The sequence below is a fragment of the Heptranchias perlo genome, chromosome 32, assembly GCF_035084215.1.
Source record: "Heptranchias perlo isolate sHepPer1 chromosome 32, sHepPer1.hap1, whole genome shotgun sequence".
NCBI lineage: Eukaryota > Metazoa > Chordata > Chondrichthyes > Hexanchiformes > Hexanchidae > Heptranchias > Heptranchias perlo.
In genome coordinates this window covers 18,045,671-18,058,666 of record NC_090356.1, presented here as the reverse complement: position 1 = coordinate 18,058,666, position 12,996 = coordinate 18,045,671, and the positions used below count along the sequence as shown (strand labels likewise).

The following is a 12,996-nucleotide window of genomic DNA, read 5'->3' as shown; positions in this document are numbered from 1 at the left end:
TTTTTCTCAAGGTACATTAATATGACTTTCACAGTGCAGATTTTGCAAGACTTCAGCCCCTATTTATTTGTAAACCAGTTTGTCAGGATAGAAAAGGAATTTCCATCTAACAGGACAGATTCAGTTTTGATGTTAAAAATCATGAGATTTGACCACACACCTAGAACATTCCAGGCTACGCTGAAACAAACGATTCACTCCTCCTCACCCTGTATAACTCAAGGAACTAACAGAACCAAAATAAAGTCAAATTCTGATGAAAGGTCATTGACCTGAAACGTTAACTCTGTTTCTTTCTCCACAGATGCTGCCTGATTTGCTGAGTATTTCCAGCATTTTCTGTTTTTATTTCAGATTTCCAGCATCCACAGAATTCTGCTTTTGATAAAGTCAAGATTTCCTGACTACCTGTCAGCTTCTCAGCTGCCTAGGCCCTAAGCTCTGGAATTCCCTCCGTAAACCTCTCCACCTCCTTTAAGACACTCTTTAACCAAGCTTTTGATCTCCCGTCCTAATATCTCCCTATGAGGCTCGGTGTCAAATTTTGTTTGATAACGCTCCTGTTAAATGCCTTGGGGCGTTTTACTACGTTAAAGGCGCTATATAAATGCAAGTTGTTGTTGTGTTAATCCTTCGTATACACTTCAGGAGTATAGTGACCTCTCCACTCCTCCTTAACTATATTATGGGTAGTGACTTAATTGCTCCATCTTACTCATATTATGGGGTACAGGAACCACACCATTACACTTAACTCATCTGTGTAGTTCCATGTCACCCCTTCTTACCCACATTATAGGGTGCAGGCACCATGTTGCCTCTCCTTACCCATAATATGGGGTACAAAGGCCATGCTGCCACTGTACTCACATTATAGGGTACAAAGGACTATGCCACCCCTCTTTACACACATTACAGGATGCGATGATATTGACCTCTTTGATTCACTGCCCTGTGGTTCTGGATTCAGCTCCACGTCTCAATATTGGGGCAGAGGGGCTCTCATCACAGGTGCAGTTTGTCGGTTTTGCACCTGACCCTGGTCCCAGGCCCTACAAGGATACCATTGGCATGTGGCCAATTCTCACTCATGGGCTCCGGGGAGGCTCCCAGTACAAAGGGCCGCATACCGTCCCAAAGCACCCGGAACCAGCGATGAGCAACCTGCTGAGCCCCCCCTTGACTGGGGCTGGTTCCGCAGACTCTGCTTTATCTCGCTGTGCGCACTGAGCTCACCCCGAGGTGGGCGCCACCCTGCCCACAGCCCCGGGGATGCTGGCACCTATTCCCGGGCCGAGCTTTGGGGTTACGGCCTCACTCACCGGCCTGGCTCGCTTCCCCTCTCCCTTGTGCCGGCTCGTTGTGTGCTAAAGGCCGCTGCTTGTGACTGAAGCCGTGGCTCTCGGCGCTTCCGTGTTTCCGGCAACTCCCGCTCTCAATCGCTAGGATCCGCCATCGCCGCCATCTTCCGCCAGAACCGACAGCGCCGCGGCGGCGCGCACGCAGTAACGGGCGTCACAGCCGCGCGCTCACGTGCCCCACCTGGTGTCCACATCAAGCGCATGCTGAGTCTGGGCCCAGCTATGGCCACCTCACTGCAAGAGCCTGTTTCCCTCCTAGGGCTCCCAATGGCCCAGTGTCACATCCCATTAAGTGTATGTACTTCATGTATATTATTATATGCTATCAGTGTGTTATATATCATATAGAAGCTATGATATTTTCTGTTTTTGGTCAGAAAGTGCAGAAACCCATCACCATGTTAAAGGGTCTTCAAACCAAACTACTGAGGACCCCATCCCACCACCACCACAGGTAGAGTTTCTGTTGTCTCAATTTGGAATACATACTCCCTCACCATAGGGAACACACCCCATATACCTACGGTCAAAGAGCTTAACAACAATTTGCATTTAATGTAGTTAAACGTCCCATGGCGCTTCACCAGAGCGTAGTCAGACAAAAATTGACACCAGAAATTAGAAAAGCTTGGTCAAAGAGGTAGGTTTTAAGGAGCGTCTTAAAGGAGGAGAAGGTTCCAAAGTTTAGGGCTTAGATGACTGAAGGCACGGCCGCCATTGCTGGGGGGAAGGAAGTGGGGGATGCACGAGAGGCCAGAGTTGGAGGAACGCAGAGTTTTTGGAGGGTTTTAGGGCTGGAGGTTACAGAGATAAGGGGGAGCAAGGCCATGGAGGGATTTGAACAAAAGGGTGAGAATTATAAAATCGAGGCGTGGCTGGACTGGGAGCCAATGTAGGTCAGCGAGCACAGGGGAGTACAGTTTGTCAGAGCCGAGACTTCAGGACTGACTGGCAACCTTCTGGATTGTCCAGCTAGGATCATCTTACCCTTTATTGGATTGCCAACAGGGCTATTTGGAACAGAGTAGGAAGAATCCCAGCTCCCCAGTGACAGGTGTACCTCTCCAGGTTGCATTATTGAGCCAGGTTGGCTGGTAAATCATCAACAGTGCCATGGAATACATTGGATCTATCTGGCTCAGGTATCAGATTACCAATTATACCACAGAGAAAGATGATTTAGTTGCAATCTTCCTTTGCCAGGCATGTTATCTAATCTGACTTCCCTCACCTTCCTCCCAAACTGAAAGTGATAGTCTCTTATCTCAGTAAAATTAATCTCCTTAAGACTGTTTCAGGTCCATCAAATCTCAATCTGTTAAAAATACAATCTATTTTGATGTAACACACTCTTAAAAATAAATAGTGTTCTTAACATTTCCCCAATGTTGACAGTTCTGCTGTTTTTCTAGCAACCCCAATTGTATATCCTTACAGGACTCTTGGGAGGATCCTGGATTATCTGGGCCAGCACTTGAAGATGCAGCAAACCTCCTGACTGCACTTCTTTAATTATAAAGGGTTGCAATGTGGACCAAACAGTCTACAAATTTCTAAAGTGAAAACCAGATACAAATTCTGTGCGGGTGAAATTCAACTTCAGCGGGGGCGCAAAACGAGCGTTGGCGAACGGCCACCCATTACTCTCCCATTAAAGTCAATAGAAAGGAGAATTGGGCAAGGTGTATATACTTGCTGTTACCTGCTGAGCTGCTGACTGTCCTACTGCTCCTACTCGTTTTTCAGCTTTATTTTGCAACAGTGTGGTTCCAGGCCAGAAATTCACCCTCCAATGGGCCTAAGTCCATTTCTCCGCCACTTCTGGATCTTATAGTGACCTCCAACATTGCCAGCATTTTTCAGCCCCACAATCAATTCTGCGCACTTCCTGGCTCTTCGTTCCCACGGAAATACCTCTAGCAGTGCGTCCTCCGATACTCTACCCTTCAAATAGCTTCTGGACTCACTCGCCCTCCACACCTGTTTCCGAACGTTGACATCAGTTCGTCGAGGCTCCAAGCTGACTTCACCCTATCTACGTCAACTTTATCCCACCACGGGACTTCTGACTTTAACTCTGGACTCCCTCATATAGTCTCCTCTCTATTCCCTGTTTATTACCAGGATATATGTATCCTAATCTTGCTATGTAACTACTCCTATGTAACTTGAATTTCCCTGTGTCCATTCGCTTGCACGTTTTGGCTGCTGCTCCAGACCTAAGAGCATCACTTCTATTTCCCTTTTTCCTTCTTTTCTCTTTACCCGTCCTAAGCTCCTCTCTCCTGTCATCGTGCCTCCTTTCATATCCCCCCTCTCGGGAACTCTGCCCCCCAAATCCCTACCCCAACCCTTTACCACTCCTCAACCTTCTTACTCTCCTGCCACCGTCTCTGGCTTGACTCCCTCTTAGATAAGCCTACAGCTTCCCTCTGTGCCTTTCTTGGCATCCTCTGAAGGGCCCATTGAGGCACCCGTCACTGCCTCCTTAAGAGCAGCAAACCCGACTGCCCCATCCTGCTCTCATTGATTTTCTCGCCCAGCGCACCTGCTCGGGGCTAATCTTGCCAATCTTCTTCCCGTCTATTCACCCCTCCCAGGGCTGACCTTGTGGACTCTGCCACCAGATCAGCTATCACCATCCCTCTCCACATCTCCCTCCAGAATGTTTGTTCACTTGTGAACCAGGCTCTTGCCATCCATGACCTTATTGTGGATGAGTGCATAGACATCATGGCCTTGACGGAAACTTGGCTGACAGGTGATGATACCTTCCCCTTAATGATGCCTCCCTGCCTGGCTATATCTTCCACCACTTGCCCTGCCCAGACCGCTGTGGTGGTGGTGTGGCCCTTATCATCAAATCACACTTTGGTCTGTCCCCCTACTCCTCTGGCACCTTCTCTTCCTTTGAGCATCTCACCTTGTTCCACCCCCTCACCTCTCCTTTAAAATCCTCATTCTCTACCGCCCACCCAAGTACCACGCCAAGTTTCTAACCAAGATACCTTCACTGCTCTCCTCCCTCAGCATCTGCAATGAGCGACTTCTCATCCTCGTTGATCCTCCATCTCAACTCATCATGCCCTCTCTCCTCTGAGTTCACTGCCCTCTTTTCCTCCCTTAATCTGTCCCCCCACATAAACTCCTCTACCCATATGCAAGGCCACCCCTCAACTCTGCCATCTCACGTGGCCTCTCTACTCCCATCATGTCAGGCCATTGCTGATCACTTCCTTGTATCCCTCTCCACTCACCTCCCCCTTCCCCCTCCCAATCCCACTTCCTTCTGTATCCTTCCCTGGAAAGAACTCCCCCCGAAGTCACTTACAACGGCACTTTCAAATTCCCAACTCTGCCCCTCCATTCACCACGACATTTCAGCAGCTACCAATCTGCTCAATCACACCCTCACCTCCACCTTTGATGCCCTCGTCCCCATTAAAACCGTTACTCTCTCTCACCCTGGTCGCTCCCCCTGCTACGGCCCTCATCTCCGCTCCGTTAAGTCCAAGAGATGCAGTCCAAGTCCAAGAATGTTTGTAATGGACAACTGGTTTAGCCATTCATCGCCAAAGCACTATCGGGTCCTGCTCTCCTCTGCCAAAACTGCTCACTATTCCAGGATCATCCTGGAATGCAAAGATAACCCCCGGCTTCTCTTCACTACAAACTGTCTTCTTAAACCCCTCTCCCCTCACATCCAACAAGTGTGAGGAGATCATGGACTTCTTTGTCACTAAGATTGAGACCATCCATTCAGCTGCTTCTGCCACTTCCCACCCTACCCCTACCCACCAAGCCAAACTTCCCCTAAGGTTCCCCCTTGCCCTAGCTCTGAACTTGCATATTTCTGTAGTTTCTCTCCTATCTCCCCTCATGCCCTCTCCGAGCTCATCTTATCTATGAGACTCTTCTCCTACTCCTTCGACCCTATTCCCACCAAACTGCTGACCTCCCAACTTCCCTTCTTGGCCCCCATGTTAGCTGATATTGTTAATGGTACCCTCTCATCAGGTACTTTCCTTCAAATCTGCCATCATACCCCCGCCTCAAAAAACCCACCCTTGACCCCTCCTCCTTGCAAACTACCGCTCCGTCTCCAACCTCCCTTTCCTCTCCAAAGTCTTTGAACGTGTGGTCGCCTCCCAAATCCGCACCCATCTTTCTCACAACTCCATGTTTAAACCCCTCCAATCAGAGTTTCAGCCCCTGCAACAGCACTGAAATGACCCCTATCAAAGTCACAAATGACATCCTATGTGACTGTGACCGTGGTAAACTATCCCTCTTCATCCTTCTTGACCTGTCTGCAGCCTTTGACACGGACGACCACACCATCCTCCTCCAACGCCTCTCCTCTGTCCTCCGTCATCCTTCTGGGTGTATCTAGTCGTAGCCAAAGAATCACCTGCAATGGCTTCTCATCCCACTCCCACATCGTTACCTCTGGAGTCCCCCAAGGATCTATCTTTGGCCCCCTCTATTTCTCATCTACATGCTGCCCCTCAGCAACATCATCTGAAAACACATCAGGTTCTACATCTTCACTGACAACACCCAGCTCTACCTCACAACCACCTCTCTCAACCCCTCCACTGCCTTTGATTTGTTACGCTGCTTGTTCAAGCAGAAATTTCCTCCAATTAAATATTAGGAAGACTGAAGCCATTGTCTTTGGTCCCCTCCACAAATTCCATTCCCTAGTCGACTCCATCCCTCTCCATGGCCACTGTCTGAGGCTGAACCAAACCGTTCACAACCACGGCGTTCTATTTGACCCCAAGATGAGCTTCCGACCACATATCCGCTCCATCAGCAAGACCACTTACTTCCATCTCTGTAACATTGTCCGTCCCTGCTCCTGTCTCAGCTCATCTAGTTCCTATTTTCAAAAAGGGACAAATCAGAGCCAGGGAACTACAGGCCTATCAGCCTGACATCCATTATTGGGAAGATGCGAGTAGGGATTGTAAGAGATGCCCTTTATGATCACTGGGAAATGGAAGGGCCCATTAGAAATTCACAACACGGCTTCTGAAAAAATAGATCGTGCCTAACAAATTTGATAGAGTTTTTTGAGGAAGTCACTAGGGTGGTGGATGAGAGTAATCATTGTCTACCTGGACTTTCAGAAAGCCTTTGAAAAGGCACCGCATATTAGGTTATTTCACAAGATAGAATCTTGTGATATCAGTAGAAATTTGAAAAGCTGGATTAAGAATTGGCTCCAATCCCGCAGCCAAAAAGTTGTAGTTAACGGATGTGGTTCAGTTTGGAGACATGTTACTAGTGGTGTCCCCCAGGGATCGGTCCTAGACCCGCTACTCTTCATGATCTTTATTAATGACCTGGACAGTGGTGTTGGGAGTGTGGTAAGTAAGTTTGCAGATGACACCAAAATCTGTACAAGGGTTAAGACGGTAGAGGAGTGCAATCAAATCCAAAAAGATTTAGATGTGCTAGGGGAGTGGGCCATACATTGGCAAATGGCATTTAATTTAGATCAATGTAGTGTCATGCAAGTTGGTAGGGCCAACACAGAATACACGTACCATTTGCAGGGAACAATACCAAAAGAGGTTAAGCAACAAAAAGATCTTGATGTTATTGTGCACAGATCACTAAAGGTTCCTGACCAATGTAGAGAAACTGTAGCTAAAGCTAACAAGGTATTGGGTTGTATTAATAGAACCATTCAATGTAAATCAACGGACACCATTTTGACACTTTATAGGTCGCTGGTCAGACCGCATCGAGAGTACTGTGCTCAGTTTTGCACCCCCCCCCCAACATAATGGGTGATATAGTGGCCTTGGAAAAGGTCCAGAGGAGTGCTACAAGAATGATTCCCAGCTTAAAGAACCTCAGCTACTCAGATAGGCTCAAGAACCTTGGTCTGTTTACTTTAGAGCAGTGCAGTTTTACAGGTGACCTGATAGAGGTCTATAAAATAACTAAAGGGCTGGATAGTGTACCTGTTGATAGATTATTCCAGTTTAACAGATTGGGGAGGACCAGGGAACACGAGTTTAGACTATGGAAGAGTAAGAAATCACTGGATGTTAGGCAGTTCTTCTTTTCCCATAGAATTGTGAGCCTCTGGAATATATTGCCAGCTGGTGTGGTGGGTGCTGACGCTCTGCCTTCAAGTGGGAGCTGGACCAGTTCCTGACTGGGGCAGAGGTCGCATCATATAGAAGGTAAGTGCCTTTATAGATAGCACTTGGTCCATGTAATCTCCTGAACTGGTTTTGATCACCTGAGGGGGTTGGAGAGACATTTTATGGACCACATTTTGCCTTATTGGCCCTAGGTTTTTTCTGATCTTTGCCTCTCCCAGGAGATGACATTGCTGCGGGGGTGGGTGTGAGAGAGGGAGGATGGGGGAGTGAAGACGTGTTTAGCCATGATGGTCCGGCCATCGTGGTGTGGGGCTTGATGGACCAGCTGGTCTTTTCATGCCTGTCAATTTCGTATGTTCATATGTGCTGCTGAAACCCTCATCCGTGCATTTGTTACCTGTAGACTCGACTATTCCAATGCTCTCCTGGCCGGCCTCCCATCCTCCATAACCTTGAGCTTATCCAAAACTCTGCTGCCCGTATCCAAACTTGCGCCAAGTCCCGTTCACCCATCACCCCTGTGCTCGCTGACCTACATTGGCCCCCTGTCCAGAAACTTCTCGATTTAAAAATTCTGATCCTTGTTTTCAATTCCCTCCATGACCTTGCCCCTCCCTATCTCTGTAACCTCCTCCAGCCCTGCAACCCTCCGAGATCTCTGCCCTCCTCCAATTCTGATCTCTTGTCCATCCCTGATTTTCATCGCTCCACCATTGGCGGCCGTGCCTTCAGCTGCCCAGGCTCTAAGCTCTAGAATTCCCTGCCTAAACCTTTCCGCCTCTCTACCCCTCCTCCTTTAAGATGCTCCTTAAAAGCTACCTCTCACCTTTCCTCATACCTCCTTCTATGGCTTGGTGTCAAATTTTGATTGATAACCCTCTTGTGAAGCGCCTTGGGATGTTTTAGTAAGTTAAAGGCGCTATATAAATTGTTGTTCTTGTTGCACAACGGGTGACCAATCCGCTACCACCAGTTTTGCGCCTCGCCAAAGTTGAATTTCATCCCTGTGTTTATCATTCTGTATGATTAATTATATGTGAAATTATTATTACGGTTTTCAATGAATTTTCATTAGCAGCAAAGTAAACCTGAGAAATGGAGCTACAATCACATTCTTTGCCTTTGCTTGTCTGGTTTTTGATTTGGCAAATGGCTGCCATGCCAAGTTGCTGTCTACCTCAATCCTTCTCTGCGTTACTTGAATTCACTACATGGATTGTGTCGTACTATAAGTATATTTTGTACAGTATCAATTATACATGTTATATATTATGACTATGATTCTCACTGATAAATGAGACATGTTTTGTATTGTAACTGTTTCTCAGATAAATACAAAATATTTTCAATTCAGCACTGTCAACTCAATCCAGCATGGACAGAAATGTGGGCTGAGATGAGGTTGGCTCAACAACAACTTGCATTTATATAGCACCTTTAACTTAATAAAATGTCCCAAGGTGCTTCACAGGGCCATTATCAAAACAAAATTTGACATCGAGCCACATAAGGAGATATTAGGACAGGTGACCAAAAGCTTGGTCAAAGAGGTAGGTTTTAAGGAGTGTCTTAAAGGATGAAAGGTGAAGAGGTTTAGGGAGGGAATTCCAGAGCTTAGGTCCACGCAGCTGGAGGCATGGCTGCCAATGGTGGAGCGAATAAAATCGGGGATGCGCAAGAGGCAAGAATTGGAGGAGCGCAGAAGTCTTGGAGGGTTGTAGGGCTGGAGGAGGTTACAGAGATAGGGAGGGGCGAGACCATGGAGTGATTTGAAAACAAGGATGAGAATTTTAAAATCGAGGCATTCCTGGATCGGGAGCCAATGTAGGTCAGCGAGCACAGGGGTGATGGGTGAACGGGACTTGGTGCAAGTTTGGATATGAGCAGCAGAGTTTTGGATGAGCTCAAGTTTATGGAGGGTGGAAGATGGGAGGCCAGTCAGGAAAGCATTGGAATAGTCGAGTCTAGAAGTAACAAAGGCATGGATGAGGGTTTCAGCAGCAAATGAGCTGAGGCAGGGGCAGAGACTGGCGATGTTACGGAGGTGGAAGTAGGCGGTCTTGGTAATGGAGTGGACATGTGGTCGGAAGCTCATCTCAGGGTCAAATAGGACACCAAGGTTGATAACAGTCTGGTTCAGCCTCAGACAGTGGCCATGGAGAGGGATGGAGTTGGTTTCTAGGGAACAGAGTTTGTGGCGGGAACCAAAGAAGGCTTTGGTCTTCCCAATATTTAGTTGGTCACTACAGCCAATAATCTAATTGAAGTATATTTTTAGACTTTATTTATCCAGGTATCTGTGATACAGGACACATTCCTCGGAGACTCAAACTCACAGGAGCATGTGCTGAATAAATAGATCACAGAGAGGAATCAGTGATGGAGGTGAGGAAAGAGAAAAAATAGGTGCGAAGAGAAAAACTCAAAGTGCTCTTTGTCTACAAGATGCCAGATGGTGTACACCATGCTGGATTTCACATGTATATTTAATTTATGACAGAATTTGCAATATAAAACTAGTATCTTAAACTTTAGCATTATGATTCATTGTTTTGCACCCTTCCTGCATGGTTTTCTAACTACTGTTGTGAATGGGAACTTAAGTAAAAGCTTAGTATTACAACACATTTGTGAAGAAATTGAGTAGCCCTTCTGGAGGTGTCAACAAGAGACAATGGGGGGGGGCAGTGAGAGTACAAAAATGTGAGCAGTTGTCAGGTTTTTAAAAAATAATAATTAAAGTTGTGTTTTATATTTATTTCAGTTTGGGGTTAGTATTATAATGCTGCTCCTGACATTTGAGTAGTTTTTAAAACTGTAATATTCATGTTTATTTCAGTGTCACATTGAGAGATGGAAACTTAAATTCAGCTAACCCAGAGAGACTGTCATTTCCTTCCAGTTGCCGGCAGTCTAAGGGTAGTTTTATATCAAACTTAGTATTTGCCAAATTTCATTGTTTTATTCTCATCTGCGCTCAGCATTCCATAAAATTCATCTAGGCGCAACTAGCTGACAGTTTACTTTTCCATCAGTATCTTATCCTCTTTTGATACATTTTTACATGCTGGAGATTGAATTGGTTACACCAGCAATGGTCTCTCTTCCCATCCCATACACTATCACCTTCCAACTTCCCTCAGGATCTACCCTTACTTCCCTGCTTGTCTGACATCGGCATAGATACATCACAACTTCCTCGGGAAGACCAAAACTATTGTTTATGACTCTCGTAATAAATTCTGCTCTTCTGTCACTGACTCCATCCCTAAGCCGACCACTTGCTTACGCTGAATCAGACTGTATGAAACCTTGGTATCCTGTCCAGCCAGAGCTGAGCTTCAAACCTTATCCATCATCAAAACTGCATCATTGCCTGCCAATACTCCTACGACAGCTGTTCTGTCGCTGAAATCCTTATTCATGCTTCTGTCACATCTAGACTTGATTTCTTCAGTGTCATCCTGCTTGCCTTTATTAACTCCAACTTGTCTAAAACCCAGTTGCCCATATCTTGTCCCACATTAAATCATACTTGATCATCATTACCGTTCTTGCTAACCTACACTGTACTCCAATGCATTAAATTTCAAATCCCTCCAGGGCCTAGCGACTCCCTACCTTTGTAACCTCGTCCAGCCTTATATCCCCTCTGTCCTCCAGTTCTGGTCTTTTGTGCATCCCCCCTCCCTTTGCCCCACCATTGGTGGCAAAGCCTTTAGCCACCTTTGCCATACTCTCTAGAACTTTTTCCCTGAATCCCTTTGACTCTCCACTTCTCACTCCACATGTGGAAAACCATAAAGAAATGCCTGACCAAATTAACTTTCTAATACACCTAAACCATAAAGCTGACCATATTAATGTAGAAATACTGAACAGTTACTTGACCATAAAAGAAGCAAAGCATGATGGATAAGTTGACCATGTTAGCTGACCAGCTGAATATAATAGAAAGCTTATGTTATTAGTTCTCACCAAAGACACACAGAAGAGCTATTGTCTGCTTATGAGATAACTGTCTGACTAATAGAAATGAATGACCATATAGCCTTGAGACTGAGTACAGAACTGATAATAAAGACAGTTTCTTAGGGGAAAGGCATTTTCCCAGGACAGTGTTCAACATCACGAGACAGGCATGGGAAACTAGAGGGTGGGTTCCCTATTTTTGATTGACTAACCACTTGAACCAATGAGAGTGTACATGTACGCCCATATTCAATGATAGACAGACATTACTGAATTAACTGTATAAAAGTTAACTGCTTTCTTTGTTCGAGGAAGACGTAGCCTCAACCATTGTTTGAGGTACACTTCCACTTGTACAAGTTTCTTAATAAATTCTTACTTGTCTGAAAATAAGTTTGGAGTTAATGCATTGTGTATAATAGGTAATTAAGTTTTCAACACACCATTAAAAACATTCTCAAAACATATATTTTTGGCCAAGCTTTCTGGCATCCCTTCTAATCTCTCTCTCTCTCGCATGGCTCAGCATTCAGGTCATCTATTTCTATTTATCTTTCTCCCCCTCTGGAAATCTCCTTGGGACATCTTCTACATTAAAGATGCTATATCAATGCAAGTTGTTTGTGCACCAAACACAGATGAGGTCGAAGTATTTTCACTTGGCATTATAAGCTTTTATGGGTCTTTCTGAAGGACAGCATTGTTGTATCAAATGATTACTGGGTCAGCAGTCCAGAGCCACTGCATTAATTTGCAGCAGAACCTCAGCAACTTCTTGTTCTGGAACGTAGGCCAAGAGGTCTGTCTCCAGTTAGCCCCATTTCTCAAAACAGGAGTTAGCACCTTTGAGTGAAGATTCCATTTGTGAAACTAGACCTTGATCCTGCTGGGACTATACACCAGCCCATTGTATGCTCCTGCTGGTAGATGAACTGACAAATTCACAGAATTCAGTTTGCACCATTGCCATATCTGCATGTTACTGAACCAAGCACTGAGTCCCACCCAGCTTTTCAATACAGTATACCACAGCTGTACTATCAGTATACATAGCTTTGCATAGTACTTGGCCCTTAAAGTAATTTAAAGTCTAGCCAAACTACTTATAACTATGAGTTCTACAGAAGGATGCCATATTCCTTGTGTCTTGGCTTCCCCCCAAGAGGGAGACATCTGTCACTAAAGATAATGACAGTGGAGAGGGCTCCAGCTGCAGTCTGGCTAGCAAATTGGTGCTTCATATCCACCACTAGCATGAGCAAATGCACTTTCATCTATATCTGCGATGAAAGTAACCATTAAATGTCTATTAATCTTCATATGAAATTTTAGATCAGCCAATACACTGTGAATTGTACATGGGCTTCTGTTACATAACTTCTTAAAAGATTTTCTGTGCCTTTGCAGGGAGGGGAAGTAAAACAATATACAAATATTTTTGGAGAGAGCTATTTGTTTTGGGGGAAGGCAGCTAGTTGGTTTCCTGGAGGGAAGCCCTTACATGTACTCACAAATTAATTGCATCAAAAATTCTTGTC

At 45.6% G+C, this 12,996-nt stretch overlaps 1 protein-coding gene across 2 annotated transcripts in view; it reads right to left on the bottom strand.

Moving 5' to 3' along the window:
• fbxo42 (F-box protein 42) overlaps positions 1 to 1,475 on the bottom strand; it is a 36,834-nt gene extending 35,359 nt beyond the window's left edge. For both annotated transcript variants that reach the window (XM_067970523.1, XM_067970524.1), the window contains exon 1: positions 1,323 to 1,475. The gene's annotated coding sequence lies outside the window, so the exon portion shown is untranslated. The remainder of the gene's footprint in view (positions 1 to 1,322) is intronic.
• Between the last annotated feature and the right edge of the window lie 11,521 nt (positions 1,476 to 12,996).